Source organism: Triturus cristatus, chromosome 7 (genome assembly GCF_964204655.1).
Source record: "Triturus cristatus chromosome 7, aTriCri1.1, whole genome shotgun sequence".
In the NCBI taxonomy this organism is placed as follows: domain Eukaryota; kingdom Metazoa; phylum Chordata; class Amphibia; order Caudata; family Salamandridae; genus Triturus; species Triturus cristatus.
The window spans coordinates 656,536,343-656,551,484 of record NC_140590.1 but is presented as its reverse complement, the minus strand read 5'-3'; the positions used below and the strand labels follow the sequence as shown (position 1 = coordinate 656,551,484).

Sequence of the window (15,142 nt, the reverse complement as noted above, 5' to 3'; positions counted from 1 at the left end):
GTGATGAGTACAATGCAGTGTATAGAGAAATGGAAAGAGAGGTGGTTCATACCCACTTGACATTAATGAACATAGAAAATGAGGCAGTGGTGAAGGAGACAAAGCAAAAGAAGTGGGAGGAGGATCAAAAGGATCGGTGACAGTACGAACTACAAACAAAAGTGACTGAGGAGTTAGTGAACGGACGGGATGAGAAGAAGCAAAAACAAGCATTTGCAATGCAATCGGTTTTGCCTTTGAGACCTTATATGTATTTAGTTATGCAGCACATTTGCCGGGGTGCTGAAACATCTACTGTTCTTTAACATAGAGGGAAAATAAGCACCAAGCTGTGTGACACACCAGATATGGGAACACATGGAGAGAAATAGTGCCTTTCCGCAGGGAAGAAGAATGTGCATAGCCTCAGGCAGTAGCGGAAGGAACCGGGGGTAAGAGAAGGCCAAGGGAGGATGTTTGTATACGGCGTGTGCTAGTATCTCCTGTGAACTGGCGGTGCTTTAACTGTGTATACAGGGTTCATCAGTGTACAGCAGAATTCTGTACCCCTGTGTACAGGGGGAGGCTCGCAGTGCACGCGTTCCAAGAGTCCGTATCTATGTGCACTGTAAGAGACGCTTCGTACAAGTTTGATTTGAGTACCTCTGTGCACAGTGAGTGAATGCACCCAGTATGTGCCTGCATTTATTTCTATGTACACCAAGGGTCTGTGTTGCGTGTGTGCCCGTGGCTCTTATTTCTGCGCCTATGTCTGCGTGCAGTGGGTGACTGCATCTTAAAATACAGTGAATGTCTGTGTATTTTTGGGGAACAACCTGCACCTCCGTGTACAGTGAACAGGGCTTGTACCTCTGGGTTCATGTGTGTTCTCTTCGTTGTGTAAAATGATCGCCCTGTAAGGCCCACCTCTACTTCCATTTTCTCGAGTACCACGCAAGATTGTGTATATATGTGGCACTCCCCCTGTGTACCATGAGCGCCCTGCACCTCTGAGAAATGGAATGGCTCGCACCTTCGTGTAGGGCTGAGCATTGAGGGTGATGTGAATCAGTGTCAGTCAGTGTCAGTCATTGTCAGTTAGTTAGTGTCAGTCAGTGTCAATCAGGCAGTCAGTGTCAGTCAGAGTCAGTCAGTCAGTGAATCAGTTTCAGACGGTGTCAGTCAGTCAGTGTCAGTCAGTCAGTCTCAGTCAGTGTTAGTTAGTCAGTCTCAGTTAGTGTCAGTCAGTCAGTGTCAGTCAGTCAGTTTCAGTCAGTGTCAGTCAGTCAGTGTCAGTCTCAGTTAGTGTCCGTCACTCAGTGTCAGTCAGTCGGTGTCAGTCAGAGTCAGTCAGTGTCAGTCAGTAAGTTGGAGTCAGTCAGTGTCAGTCAGTGTCAGTCAGTCAGTGTCAGTCAGTCAGTCAGTCAGTGTCAGTCAGTGTCAGTCAGTTTCAGTCAGTGTCAGTCAGTTACAGTCAGTGAGTGTCAGTGTCAGTCAGTCAGTGTCATTCAGTCAGTGTCATTCAGTCAGTGTCAGTCAGTCAGTCAGTCAATATCAGTCAGTGTCAGTCAGTCAGTCATTCAGTCAGTGTCAGTCAGTTTCAGTCAGTGTCAGTCAGTCATTCAGTCAGTGTCAGTCAGTCATTCAGTCAGTGTCAGTCAGTTTCAGTCAGTGTCAGTCAGTCAGTGCCAGTCAGTCAGTCATTGTCAGTCAGTTTCAGTCAGTGTCAGTCAGTTTCAGTCAGTCAGTGCCATTCAGTCAGTTTCAGTCAGTGTCAGTCATTCAGTGTGTCAGTCAGTGTCAGTCAATGTCAATCAGTGTCAGTCAGTCAGTGTCAGTTAGTCAGTCAGTTAGTGTCAGTCAGTCAGTTTCAGTCAGTCAGTTTCAGTCAGTTTCAGTCAGTGTCAGTCAGTCAGTGTCAGTCAGTGTCAGTCAGTCATTGTCAGTCAGTTTCAGTCAGTGTCATTCAGTCAGTTGCAGTCAGTGTCAATCAGTGTCAGTCAGTGTCAGTCAGTCAGAGTCAGTGTCAGTCAGTCAGTGTCGGTCAGTGTCAGTCAGTCAGTCAGTGTCAGTCAGTCAGTGTCAATCAGTGTCAGCAGTGTCAGTCAGTCAGTGTCAGTCAGTCAGTGTCAGTCAGTCAGTCAGTGTCAGTCAGTGCTGATGGAGCGTTAATGACTTGTCCAGCTGAAGGTGGCCCTCCCTCCCCCTCTCACAGACACACTGGCTGGTCTGTGATGGATGTCCGGCCCCCATCGCCTCCATGGGGGGAGGGGGGAATACCATCCATGAGTGCGGGGAAGGAGGGCAGCAGGCCATTCCGGGTCATCTTGGCTGCCTTTCACTCCTCCACACTAACAGAGGCACACCCACACACCCCACCTCAGGGTCTGCCTCAATGAGATCCTGTGTGCTCCAGAGGGCAGGGGGAGACCCCGGTGAGAGACGAGGGCACGGCAGGGTGGGACTGCATACCAAACAAACTAGGAAAGGGCGCCGACGGGGTGGACTGTGATCCCAGCCCAGCCCAACGCTTGTTTCAGGGACGTCAGAGCCGGTGCCAGCAGGATCCCGGCCCAGGGCGGGGGGCGCTCTGCCCAGAGTGCACGTGGTCTTGGAACAACCACCGGTTGTGAACAGGGTGGTTACCTTTCTAGATTTGCTATTGTTTCAAGAGCCTGCAGAGGCCCAGACGCGAGGCTGAATAGGATATTAAACAAAATGGGAAATATTCATTTGTATCAGGCTTTTCTATCTCCATTCATCAGTCCGGGATCGCGAGCACGGCCGTAGAACACATGGTGCAGTGCTTTCTATTTATATCTGCACTGCAGTTTGAGGTATGGACAGGTAAGGGCTAAAAATGCCGGCTTTATGCGATGGGGGTATCTTTCTACTGGCAGGGACATTAAAACACCGGTGGTGTGGGGAGAAAGCCGGCATGATGCCAACTCTAGGTGGGACTAGTGCACTGTGTACACACTTGCAGCATGGGGTATCACGCCGGAGTGTGCAGCGGGGAGAGACTCAAGTGCTCAAGCTGCGGCCCGCACTCACAATGAAAAAGAAAGAGTGTGTCCCAGCTAATGGGAGACAGTATCACGCCGCCAGTGAGAGATCGAATCCTGCTGGGCGGGGCTAAAAGGAGACAGGGTGGCAACAAGGAGGGATTGACATGCCTTCGGTGCAATCATTGCACTGCCTTTGGCATAATTTGTGACGCCAAACGACGCGCATGAATCAAAACTGAAGGCAGAGCTGGGACAGGGCTTCTGGAATCGTATCGATCCCAAGGAGCCTCGTAAGACGAGAGCAGCGTATGCGCTGCTTACGTCAGACCGAGACCTAAAAACTATGATAAAGGGTCGCACATACCAGACTGCACGATCGGATGTGAAAATGTATTCTTTGAGGAATGAGGCGTGGGAATAAAAGCTGATAACTCCCTACTATTATGTCAGAGATTAATTAAGCAGAGAAAATGTAATGGAAGTACAGATGAGTGGGTTTGTTTCTGGGTAATAAATATTCCTATTAATTTTCAAAGATTTAACAGCAATTGCATCAGTAAATATTTTGAGGCCAAGTTGATGCTAGGAGTCTGAAAGCACGGTGGCGGTCTCCTGACCGCCCTATTACGACTAGGACAGTCAGGCTGCCTTGGGACCACCGCATCCGCCGTAATTGCCAGGGAAACGCTGCTCCCTGTCGTTTGCGCGGCATCCTGAGGCCACAATATACTTGGCAAGGACACTGCGGCCCTGCCAGGCATATTAAAAATGTCCTCACAGCCACACTTGTTATGGCTGTGCGACCGCCATGAAAAGTGCTGCGGTGAGGAAACATAGGGGACTCTACAGGGCCCCTTGTGCCTCACGCCAAGTGGATGCATCCGGGGAGCACAAGTGCCCACCTGTGTGCATGCACACCAGTACCTGCATGGCATGGGCTGCAGCAGTCCATGCCGTGCAAGTACTGCCTATGACATTCCCATTGCAGTGCCTATTTCATAGGCACCGCACCGGGAACGCCAAAGAACGGCCCACCAGACAGAAGAAACGCCCGATCTGGAGGGAGGATCCTACATGGGTTTTGTGGTTCGGGAGCGGGTAGTCCTGCTCCCACACCGCCAAACTTTCAATAAGGCCCTTTGGTAATATTGTATACATACAAATAGTTATCCCTTCTGGCCTATTCGCCCTCATGGTATTAACTGGAAAGGAAATTAGGTTCAACACAAAGAAGAAAAACCTGGGAATGAGACACGATGGGTAATGGGGTCCCGGTGTCTGTTATGCTGACTGGGAGATTAGGCTTCAGCAGATCATGTGGATGGAATAGATGTGATCAGCTACAAGCGTCGATACTTTCAGTGCTGGAAGTTGGAGGATGGTATAGAGTCGGGGTGAGGAGGGGGGTCTTATCGCAGGGCGCAGTGGCCAAAGTTGTCCTCTGTCTAAACCAGAAAGGGGGTGCCACAGTGTTGTTCAGAGGCAGGCATGTGTGGCTGTGCTAGATGCAATCCCCTCGGGCCAGTCAAAGAGTTGCAGTGCACGGAGTTGTTGAGGTACGAAATAGTGATTCTTTTCTAATTCTAATCTCAACATATAATCTTTTAACGGTTGCCACATGCATGAAAATGTACTGATCTGAGTGATCAAAGTGCATGTGATATGCTCCTTGGCTAGTACGTGCCACATCTTATGAAACCAAAGGACCATGTGGGGGACTTCCTTCTTTTTCCAGAAGAGTGATATAAGCAGTTTGGGCCCTGATGTCATGTGGCGGATTAGTATTTTGTCAGTGCCTGTTATTTCCTTCATGGTAGTGTGTCTCAAGCCTAGAAGTGGTGTGAACGAGTCTGCAGAAATAGGATATACCGGGGTTCCTATAATGTGGCCTAATATTTCCTTCCAAAATATCTTTATGAGTGTGCAGGACCACCATATGTGAAAGAATGTCTCCTACCCCTGTTCAAATCTCCAGCATAGGGCTGATGTCGTCGAGAACATTTTATGTAGACATGTCCGCGTGAGGTACCATTGCTACATAACATTGTATGTTGACGCCCTCTGGGGGATACTGCACACAGCTTTGGGTATGTCCTGCCAGAGCTAATCCCAGTCCTTAGTCCCTATAGCCCTGTGAAGGTCCGTCTGCCACTGAAATTGGTAGGGGTGTAGGTTTATTGTTTAGGAGACCTGAGTCACCCCATTTGTCCTGCAGAATAGACCTCTGTGCCCGAGAACTTTTGTACTAGGTTCTTAAAAGGCGTCAGATATTGTGTGGCCACTTGGGAATTAGCTGTGTGTTGGGCCCAGTGTCGTAGTTTACAAGTAGGGAGCCTTCTTGGAGATGGTAGTTTTGTTTCCATTGCTCAAAAGATTTGATAGAGCCTCCTTGCAAGACATCTTTAGGGTCATGCAGTCTCCCCTTGATCAGCTAGAAAAAGACTTGGGGTCAAGGCAAGAGTGAATTCAGGGTTACAGGCTATCGGTGTGCTTAGGAATGGTAAGGACATGAAGCCTTTAATAGCTATGCGGTCCTGTACATCAAGGATTCTCTTTGGAGTGGCTGCATAGGCACTTTTCTGGCGTGAGTGGCAAGGAAGCCAAGCGAGGTCCCACAACGGGCGTCAGGTGACTGCTCGGTCCATGTGGAAGCAGTGTTTCTCACTCTCCCTCAGTCCTCATTCTGACACTTATTGCAGATGTGCCACCCTTTAATATTCTACGAGGTTTCGGCAGGCCAGTCCCCCTTTATCTCGAGGTAGCATGAGAAACTTATTCAACATGCAAGGTTGTTTCTGTTTTATATGCACGAGCGTAGGTGTGCTAGTAGTTTGGTGATATCTGTTGTAGGGATGGATGTGGGGCGGAACTGAAATAGGTGTAAAAATCTGGGTAGGACATTCATCTTAATAAAGTTGATCTTCCCCAGACATGACTAACATAGTGGGCGCCATCACTGCAGATCATCCAGAATAGCCTTTTGACAGGGGGATCAGATCAGCAGTGACCATTCCTCCAGCCAGGAACTAATATGGATGCCTACGTAGCAGATCGATTATGTGACCCATTGAAATGAAGCTTAAGTCTGTAAGAGGGGTATGTCCTCAGGACTGACTGTGAGGTTAAGCATGTATGGTTTATCTTTGTTCATTTCAAACCTGGATACAATTTTAAATTAGCCAGGGCAGCTATCAGTGCCGACAAGGTGTTAGGTGAGTTTGTGAGGTGAGAAGTATGTAATCCGCTAACAAATTAAATGTGTGCTCCCAACCCCTGAAAGGAATGCCTGTGATTGCTAGAGTCGGTCCGACTGATATTGACAGGGGTTCGAATACCAGGGTGAAAAGGAGTGGGAAAAATGGGCAACCCTGTCTATTTCCACGGGCAAGGTAAATTGGTGCAGTGTGTTGCCCGTTAACCCTTATTTATTTATTTTTTTGGAAACATTTTTTATTATTTTCGTACAACACATCGCAATACAATTCCCCAACAACCTCCGCCCTCCACCGGAGAGTGTTACATTAAACATTGTCACCAATTGTGCAGGAGAAAAGTCACCGTTCCCGCGTGGGGCCCCCCCTCCCTCTCCCTCCCGCCACCCATGTCAGTGTGCCCCCCTCTGCCTGCCCTCCTCCTGGTGTGCCCCCCTTATTACAATGAGTCTTGTACGGGTGCTCAAACCTTTCCTAGTCAACTCGGGCTTTCCCCCATGTCTAGCCGCCTCTCCTGCGTCCATTTCTCACCATGGCTCCCCTCCTACTCCCCGCCCGCCGCTTCCTCCTGGCGATCAGATGTGCTCCCTTCTCTCCCTGTGTCAGACATCAGCCCCTGAAGTTCCACCACCAACGCCTCCCATGCTCGGGCCGTCGTTAGTGCCTTTTCGTCATCCCTCCGAAGAGCTAATTGTAGCCGGAGTGTGCCCTCTGCGCCTGCCCACTTTTCGCAAACGCCGTCCTCCACCTCAAAAAGCTAGGCCCCACCCGCGATTTCCAATGCATGGTCAATTCCCTCTTGGCCATGATCAACCCTAAGTCGTAGAACTTACTGGTAATCTTCGTACAGCGGGTGTGGGGGAAACCAAAGCAACAGGCAGGCCCCCATTTCCGGGGCGATAGAGCGGTCTGTCACCTGATTCAGGCAGTCGATAACATCTTCCCAGTAGTCACCCAACTTCGCGCAGGACCAAAACATATGTCGAAAGTCAGCCCCATCTCCCCCACAACGCGGGCACTGAGAGTGAGCACCCCCAAAATATTGCAATACTGCCCGTTAACCCTTATGAACGATATGGGGATAGAGTATGCTGCCAAGATTTTATCCGTCATTTTGGGCCTGAAATAGATTGCTGCTAGGACCACCTCAAGGAGGACCCAACTGACTAAGTCAAACCCTATTTCAACATCTAAAGAGATCAGCAGCGCCGGTATATCTTTTTTATGTACTTTTTCTACTATATGGACGAGTTGTCTGAAGTTGTCTGCTCCTGGTCTATAGCAATTTAATCATACCTGGTCCAGGCCAAGTAACCCTGGGAGAAGGGTGTCCAAATGTATCTCTAGAGAGTGAGTTTATTTTAATAAGGGTGCAAGACATATTAGCATTTGAGTGAAAGGGGCCAAAGGCAATGTAGAATAGTCCTAAAATCTGCACGTTAGAGATGGATGGATATAAGATGAAAGAACAAGTGACGGAGAACAAAAGGGTAGAGTCGAAGGCTCAAATATTCCAGCAGAAAATTGACCACCTCTGTCATGGTTAACTCAGTGACCCAAGAACAAAGAGCTTCAAAAGTAAAATAAATCCAAATATTAAAAAAATAAAGCTAAATTCCAGAAAGCAACCGCTTCCTTGTAATTTCTTGGCCTACTGCGTTGTAAACCAAGAAGAAGTTAAAGTTAACCAGGGCAGGTCCATTCATGTTTGCCATTAGGTTAGACCGTTGACCCTTACTTCTCTATGGAAAGATTGCTACAACTGTCATTTCTGCAGGCAAGAACTACAGTGATTTCAAGTCAGACGGAAGCAAGATAAATGACAAATAAAAATTCAACCACATTACGCTAATTCTAGGCGATCCATCTGAAGAACAGAATAAAATTTAAAAGAGCTATGTAATTCATACAGCAATCAACCAGAGAAGACCCAGCTACTTGGCCAACCTCTTGACAGTCTCTGGTGAATCCAGAGATTCTAGTAGCAAAACTACACTAGTTCTGCCACTCAAGTTCAAAACTAAAGTGCAGAACAGACATATCACCGGAGCAGCAAAAGGCCCGTGGGACTCACTGCTGTCCAACCCGAGACAACAATCTACTTTTCTTCACAAAGGACTTGAAAACTGTCTTATTTAAAAGACACTTTGATTAAGATCAACCAAGAACTGCACGTGTACCACTGGTGAATAAACCGGTCCTGCTTGTTCCCTCACTTTGCTCAACTAACCCTCCATCACCCCATACTTTTCACCTTCAACATTACATTTCATACCTTAGACTGGACCCCAACCTCAGCAGTACGAAACTGCCATGGTTACATGTGTAGTTCATATAGTCCTTGTACGGTTTGTTAAAATTATAATACATACCAGTGCTGCGAGGTGCAGTCGCACAATATAAAAATATCAAATAACTAAAATCAATAATTGCAGATCTGAGAAATAACGGCCTCCAATGGATATGGAAGTGGAAGCGTTAATTCACATCTTGAACTGGTTGAGCCAGAAACAGGAAGCGTCCTTTGTTGACAACGCCCTCCAGTCACTCTAGTAACCTGTACTGGTGGTAAAACAAACCGGCAGTGTGCGGCCTCCTGGCCGCGTGCCCCCGTGTCGGTAACACACGTGCATCCGAAATGTGTTTGGGCTAAACAGAAGCGCTTTCCTCTTCTGTAGGTAAGACCGGTTCCAGCTGGATGGAGGTAGGAGAGGAGCTGCGCCCTCCTGCAGCATCCTCTGGGCAACTGGCCGACAGCCAGCAAAGCACTGGCAGTGTGTGAATGGTCAGGGAATGTTCAAGCCGCTCAGGCCAGAGAAATATGGTCAGAACCGTGCCAGAAGCCAGCAGTCACTGATTTACAAAATGACAGGGAGGAAGCTTTTTTCAAACTGTAGATGCTTTTTCAGACACGTAATTTTAGTTTCTGTAAAGCTTTGGGTTAAAGTATGAGGTTTTTGTTACATGTCACACTACTGCTATGTGCTTTGTACAGTAGTACTATCAAAACAGATTCCCCAGTTCAAAAATACAAACTAATTTATCTATCGTGTCGTTACCAGTACACAAACTAGGAGGAGAGACAACACCATCCCCTTAATAACAAGCCTGCACTGGCTCAAACAAACTGCAAACACAAATCACCTTTAAATTGCTCAACGCCTTCCACTCAGACACGCATGGAGCTGCCCAGCATCCAGCAGGCTCGGCCACCGCAGCTCAGAGCTCACCCTAGATCAAACACGCTGGCGTTCATAAATTCAGCCAGACGCTCTCTGCGCGGGCCCCCAGTGCTTTAAATGGGCCGGTATTGCCCGGTATGGAGTACCGGCACTTCTCAAGAGCAACGTAATAATACTTTTAATTGGAGAGTACCTGCACTTCCCAAAAACAAGCAGGTACTCTGCTACAGAGTACCTGCACTTCTATTTTTCCATTTCAAGCTCTGCCTAATACCAACCATTTGCGACAGACTTCTCAAAGAAACCCTGTTTCTAGCCTAATTCAACACTCGTCAGTTTCCCAAAAATAGAAGCATACCCTACTCTACGGGCCCCAAATAAACCCGGTGTTTACCCCAGTGGGGGTTGTGTACTTTATGAATACATACTGCATATAATTGGCCCAAAGCAAAGAACTAAGGGAGTAATGAAACTAGTTGTGTGGGACTGGGCAATTAAGTTATTCATTTCTGAGACATTTGAGGGCGTGTTCTATTTCAGGAAGATGAGGGAGGGATTATCAAGTTAATTTTACGAAGATATGGACTTGTGCTCCAGCAGCGTGTTAAGACAAATTATCGGGGCACGCTCATCCCTTTCGTGGAGATCTGACAGCAACACAGATACTTGCGATAAACATCAGGAAAATTGAGTCTGCTAGTCAATAAACAGTTATGGTCGCCCGGTCTGATCCGGGAGCTGTAGCCTGTATAGAGCCAGCAGCCCAGCGACATTAAAGGTTCACTGCGACTGAACAAAGCAAGCGTGACGTCAGATGACCTTAGGCTGGTTAGTGTGTTCTCAACTGGACGGTCGGTAAACAGTGCATTTGTGCAGAGCACCGATACTTCCAAGTAGGACTTTGGCGTTTGAAAACAAACTGGCACATTTAGTGATTATGACATCAAAAGACGCGAATGTGCTGAAACACGGTGCACACAGCAAATCTGTCTCTGTTAACGCCTACAGAGAAAAAGATAACGACACCGCATTCCCCCAGATTTCTTAATGTTAGCATAATTCTTTGCAAAAAAAAAAAGTTATCTAATGTTTTAACATATTTGCATAAAGGCCGTGTTAGATTGCAGAATTATGGCCTTAATGAGTTTATTCAGATCAAGCAAGTTGTTTTTAAAGCACAGAGGACGTTTAAAGTGTTGAACTCCAACGGTCAACACAACGCACCTGAACTCAGAAATTCATTCACAGAAAATACCCAAATCACGCGATTTACCAAGTTTAAAAGTGGAACTCTTCGGAAGTTCAGAGCGTGACGTGTACGGGCAAAAACACACATTTTAAGGTAGTTCAAGAGGTGAGCAACTTAATGTCAAGAAGGAAATACCTAACTTAATAACAGTGTATTAATTTAAAACGATTATAATCAATAACCAATTTATCAAACACCGGTTCCGAGTAAGTAATGATAAGGAACCTAAAATAAAGGTTTGCTTCACAGGCCCTTCCTTTACAGTTAACATCAATTGAAAAGGAAAATACGTCGCATCTATAAAAGCACTTAGCAGAACATCATCCAAGGAAAGTGCTGGGACTTAGGGGCCGCTAACCCTTTCTGTAATGAGAGCTACTCAGGGCCGGACTGGCTGTAGCGACACCGGGCAATACCCCGGTGCGCCGCATGGGTGGGGGCTGGTTTTGGGCCCCTGGGGGCCGTTTTTGTTACGGGCCGTCTCGGCCCTGTAAGAAAATCGGCAGAAAACCGGCCCTGGCAAAGATCTCGGCCTCTCCCCCCCCCCCCCCCCCCCCCCGGCCCCCCCCAGTCAAAGGAAGGCGGGGGGCCGTCGGGCCGGGCGCTTTGCCAGGGCCGGTTTTGGTTCCCAGTCCGGCCCTGGAGCTACTTCTGATCAGTGAAAATCGTCGTGAGGTACTGAGGGCTGAGTAACTTCCACATTGTTACCAGACACCCCCTTAACCAGCTTAATTACCATTAAACCTAATGTCCATGGAGCCGATACTATGGTTTGAATAAACAACTGTGACTAGATGTCCGGGGCACAGCTAGACTCAAACTTCGGAGGGTGGGTGGGGGGGCAACGAGTCATTCTTTGAGACTAGATGTGGCAAATAGTGCATTTTAAAGCACACAGAGTCAGTAACATTATTTTCAGCATAACATGATTTTGGGGCTCTCAGGAATTTTAGCACAGTGAATGACAAATGTTCTATTTCAATACACATTAGGCCAGTAAACCTGGTGCAATGTGAAACACCAGATTCTATTTTACATAACAATCTCGGGCAAAGTGTACACTCGAAACACTCTGGGCCAGTAGTTTCAACCTAACTAGTCTTAAAAAAATCTTTGACAAGATATTTGAGCATCCTTCCAGCAAAGGAAGGTTTTGAAAATTGGAAGCAAATAATGCACTTTATGCACATTTATATAATTACTGCTCTGTTCATGCTTCATTTACCTGTACACAATACTTTTATGTTATTTTCTGAATACGATGTTAGTATAGTAAACAGTAGCTGTTTGGGAGAAGCTGCCACATATCCTAGAGCTATAGCACAAATAATGTTAAATATATATTATTTGGTACTTTATGACAACTTCCACCAAATATTTTTGAATTTGAAATGCTTGGGCAGTCATTTAGCAAGAAACGCAACCCATGTTTGATAAAATGTGCTCTAATAATATACATTAAGGATATAAACTGAGCACACAAGCTTGATTATATAGATGATACCCCCACATAGCAGATGGGTGTCAATCTGGGATTACCAAGGGTAAGAGATGTTGACATAGTTTTCATTTGGCACTCATCACACTGCACTCAGTACACTTGTCTAAGTGAAAGGATCAGAAAATAAAAAGAGCTTTAAAAGTCTTGTGTATTTTCTACATTCCAGTCCCTCTACTTAGCCACAGGGCAGCAAATAAGTAGCTGCTGTGGAGCTAAGCACGGGTAAAGATCAATCTTTGATACCACTTGAGCTATTGCTGGTAATTTAGTGAATAAATGCATGGCAGCTCAGGGCTGACATTGAAACCTGCATCGTACCCCTGAACACAAATGGGAGCAGATTATTAAATAGCAATAACATTCTTGAAAACAATTTGCCACAGTGCTTGAAGAATGAGAATGTATTTACTGATAACAATGTTTGCAGATTTCGATTGGATTCCTGTGGGACATAAGACTTTTTGGGTGGAAGCTTAGTAGCAGTATGACGAAGTAATTCCAGGAAGAACTTTGGATGCAGGAGTCTGCCATCTAATAAGAATTAACGGGGTAAATTAGAATAATTGCATAACATTTTCGAGTAATCATAGTGTGAGAAAAAGACTGGGCTGCAGACAAACTAGTCTCTACTTTGTTGTGGCAGGCAGGAAATTAGGCACAAGCGATAGGCCCTGCAAACCTAATCCCAACCTCATATGAGGGAACCTATTGGCTCATCTGAGCAGGAAGCAATTACTGCAGAGACAGAAAATACCTTCACGTAATATTATCTAGTTTAAGCACTGCCCCTCCTGCTAACATAGCATTTTGCCCCATAAACTATTGCTGAAGACAAGACAACCATGCTTGCCTCTGTCCTCAAAGAAGTCATCTCTCCCTTCCACATTCCCTCCTGCCGTCTCCTCAGCTAAATGTAACCATTATAGAGAGGATCATGAGAGGTCTGCCTTGAGGCCCTATGTCGAAGGTGGGCAGCTCCTGCTTCCAAGGGGCTCTTCTTGGCCTGCACTAGTATCTCCTGTTCTCAAAATACTTGGTCAGATGTCCCTCTTTCAAAACACTTTTCATTACCAACAGGGGAATCTAAACAAACCTTCACTGATATACACAGACTAGAACTCTGGCCTAAAAACTGGCATACCAGCCCTCATTCATGTCCTTCAGGAAGCAACTCACTGATGGAACTTCCTTCCTTGTCCACAAAGCCACATTTTAAAACTCACTCCATAAAAAGATAAACATCCAAAACGACCTCAGATTCAGGGATGCAGTAAAGACTTGGCTGTTCCGTAAAATGTGACACCCCTCCTGCATAGCAGGCCCAAATCCTAACAACCCAACAAAGTTGAGTCAGTCATCTATGTACTGGTGGTAGGTATTTGCATCTCTCACTCCTCTTGGCTCCAATCCAAGCTTAAGTGCATCTAACAATATTGCATACATATATCTTTTCCCAATAACACAATGAAAATTATGCTTGTTAGGACTGCACAATTTTCTACTATGAACTATGTAATCCTACCTGGGCCCGATTACAAATGCCTTGGAGGATTGTGTGATATCTATTGCACATGTTAAATTAGATACTAAGAGGGGGGGGGGGGCTCAATTTACCAGGTGTGATAAATAGCATCAATTGTGATTTTTGTTTGAAAATGGGACATAAGATACAGATTTTAGTGTTCTCTGCACCAAATTCTGCTTGCTCTGCTATTTATAAGGTACTTATCCCCCAGCAAAGTTTTCTCAGGTACATTTTGGAAAGGGAAACCGGTTAAAATTTACCTGGGAAAAATGTTGTGGGGCTTGCGATTTGGATATGTGCACTACCAGGAGCTACAATGCATTTAGAAATTAACTAGCCCAAACCTAATCGGTGGCTTTAACCAATTAAGTTCACATAACACAAAGTTTTAAGCATGGTACAAAGGTGAGCACTACAAACTACAACACTTAAAAAATATATCATAAACGGTTTTGAAAAGCATTATTGATGGTGCTTTTAAAGCTGTACCTAATTCTAAATGACTAACGATTACTTCACAGTGCAGAAAATAATTAAGATATCTTCAAGTGCTGCGATTTAAAAAAAAGCAACAAAACTAATGCCCTTCTGTACTTTTGAGACTTTTATTTATAGGGGTTTAGTATACAACACATTGTAAACTTAGCATTGCTTGAAAACTTAGTTAAATTAAATATATACATTCGTGTTCTACATTACACAGGCTACAGGATATTTTATAGTTTTGCAGGATTGCGTTAGCTATTTTATCGATCCCAGAAGGACGAAAAGGTAAGATGCCCTAGTTAGAATTCAAATCCATGTCCGTCGAGCTTTAGATCTCTGTGAAAGTAGAGTTGGTTGATTGACTGAGGGTTCAAGTCAGGCTCGAGACAATGTCCTGCTCTGGCTCACCTTGAGGTCCTCTTAGACCCTTAACACCAAAAAGAGTCAAGTTTGCTTGAGGCTTTTCACTGCCACCCACACTATAACATCATGCAACAAGAATTAAAAATGAATAATTGACCTGTGATGTAAAACAGGAGAAAGTAATAACCATCTAGGTGTCTGAAATTCACAATGAGAAACCAGAAAAACTGAGTTAAATCCCAGCTTCCTTTCTTGACTGTGATCCTAGGCAATATTTAATTTAATTATACCTCCTTTTATTATTGCACATGGCAGCACCTTGAAATACGTGAGCACTGTATAAAAAATTCTTGCATTTTATTTAATAGTCTATAAGGAATCTAGGCCACATTTAGGGTGCATATGACAACTGTCTTGCAACTGAGTGGCTTATTTATGGGATTTTGGCATAGCGCAGTGCAACAAGACACCTTGCTGTGCTGCCCTATGCCTAAGTGAAAGGGCAGGAATGCATCATATTTTTGCAATATGGTGCATTCCTGTCCTTTCACCCTGCGCTGGTGCCGTTTCTGCAGCCTAGCGCCTACGCAGGCACGTGGTGCAAGGGTGCCTCCGTTGCATGCAGGATTGTTTTTGT

The 15,142-nt window shown here is 45.7% G+C and overlaps 1 protein-coding gene across 9 annotated transcripts in view; it reads right to left on the bottom strand.

Annotated features, from left to right (window-relative positions):
- ARSG (arylsulfatase G) overlaps positions 1–15,142 on the bottom strand; it is a 1,970,563-nt gene that overhangs the window by 1,274,455 nt on the left and 680,966 nt on the right. The gene's annotated exons all lie outside the window — the stretch shown is intronic.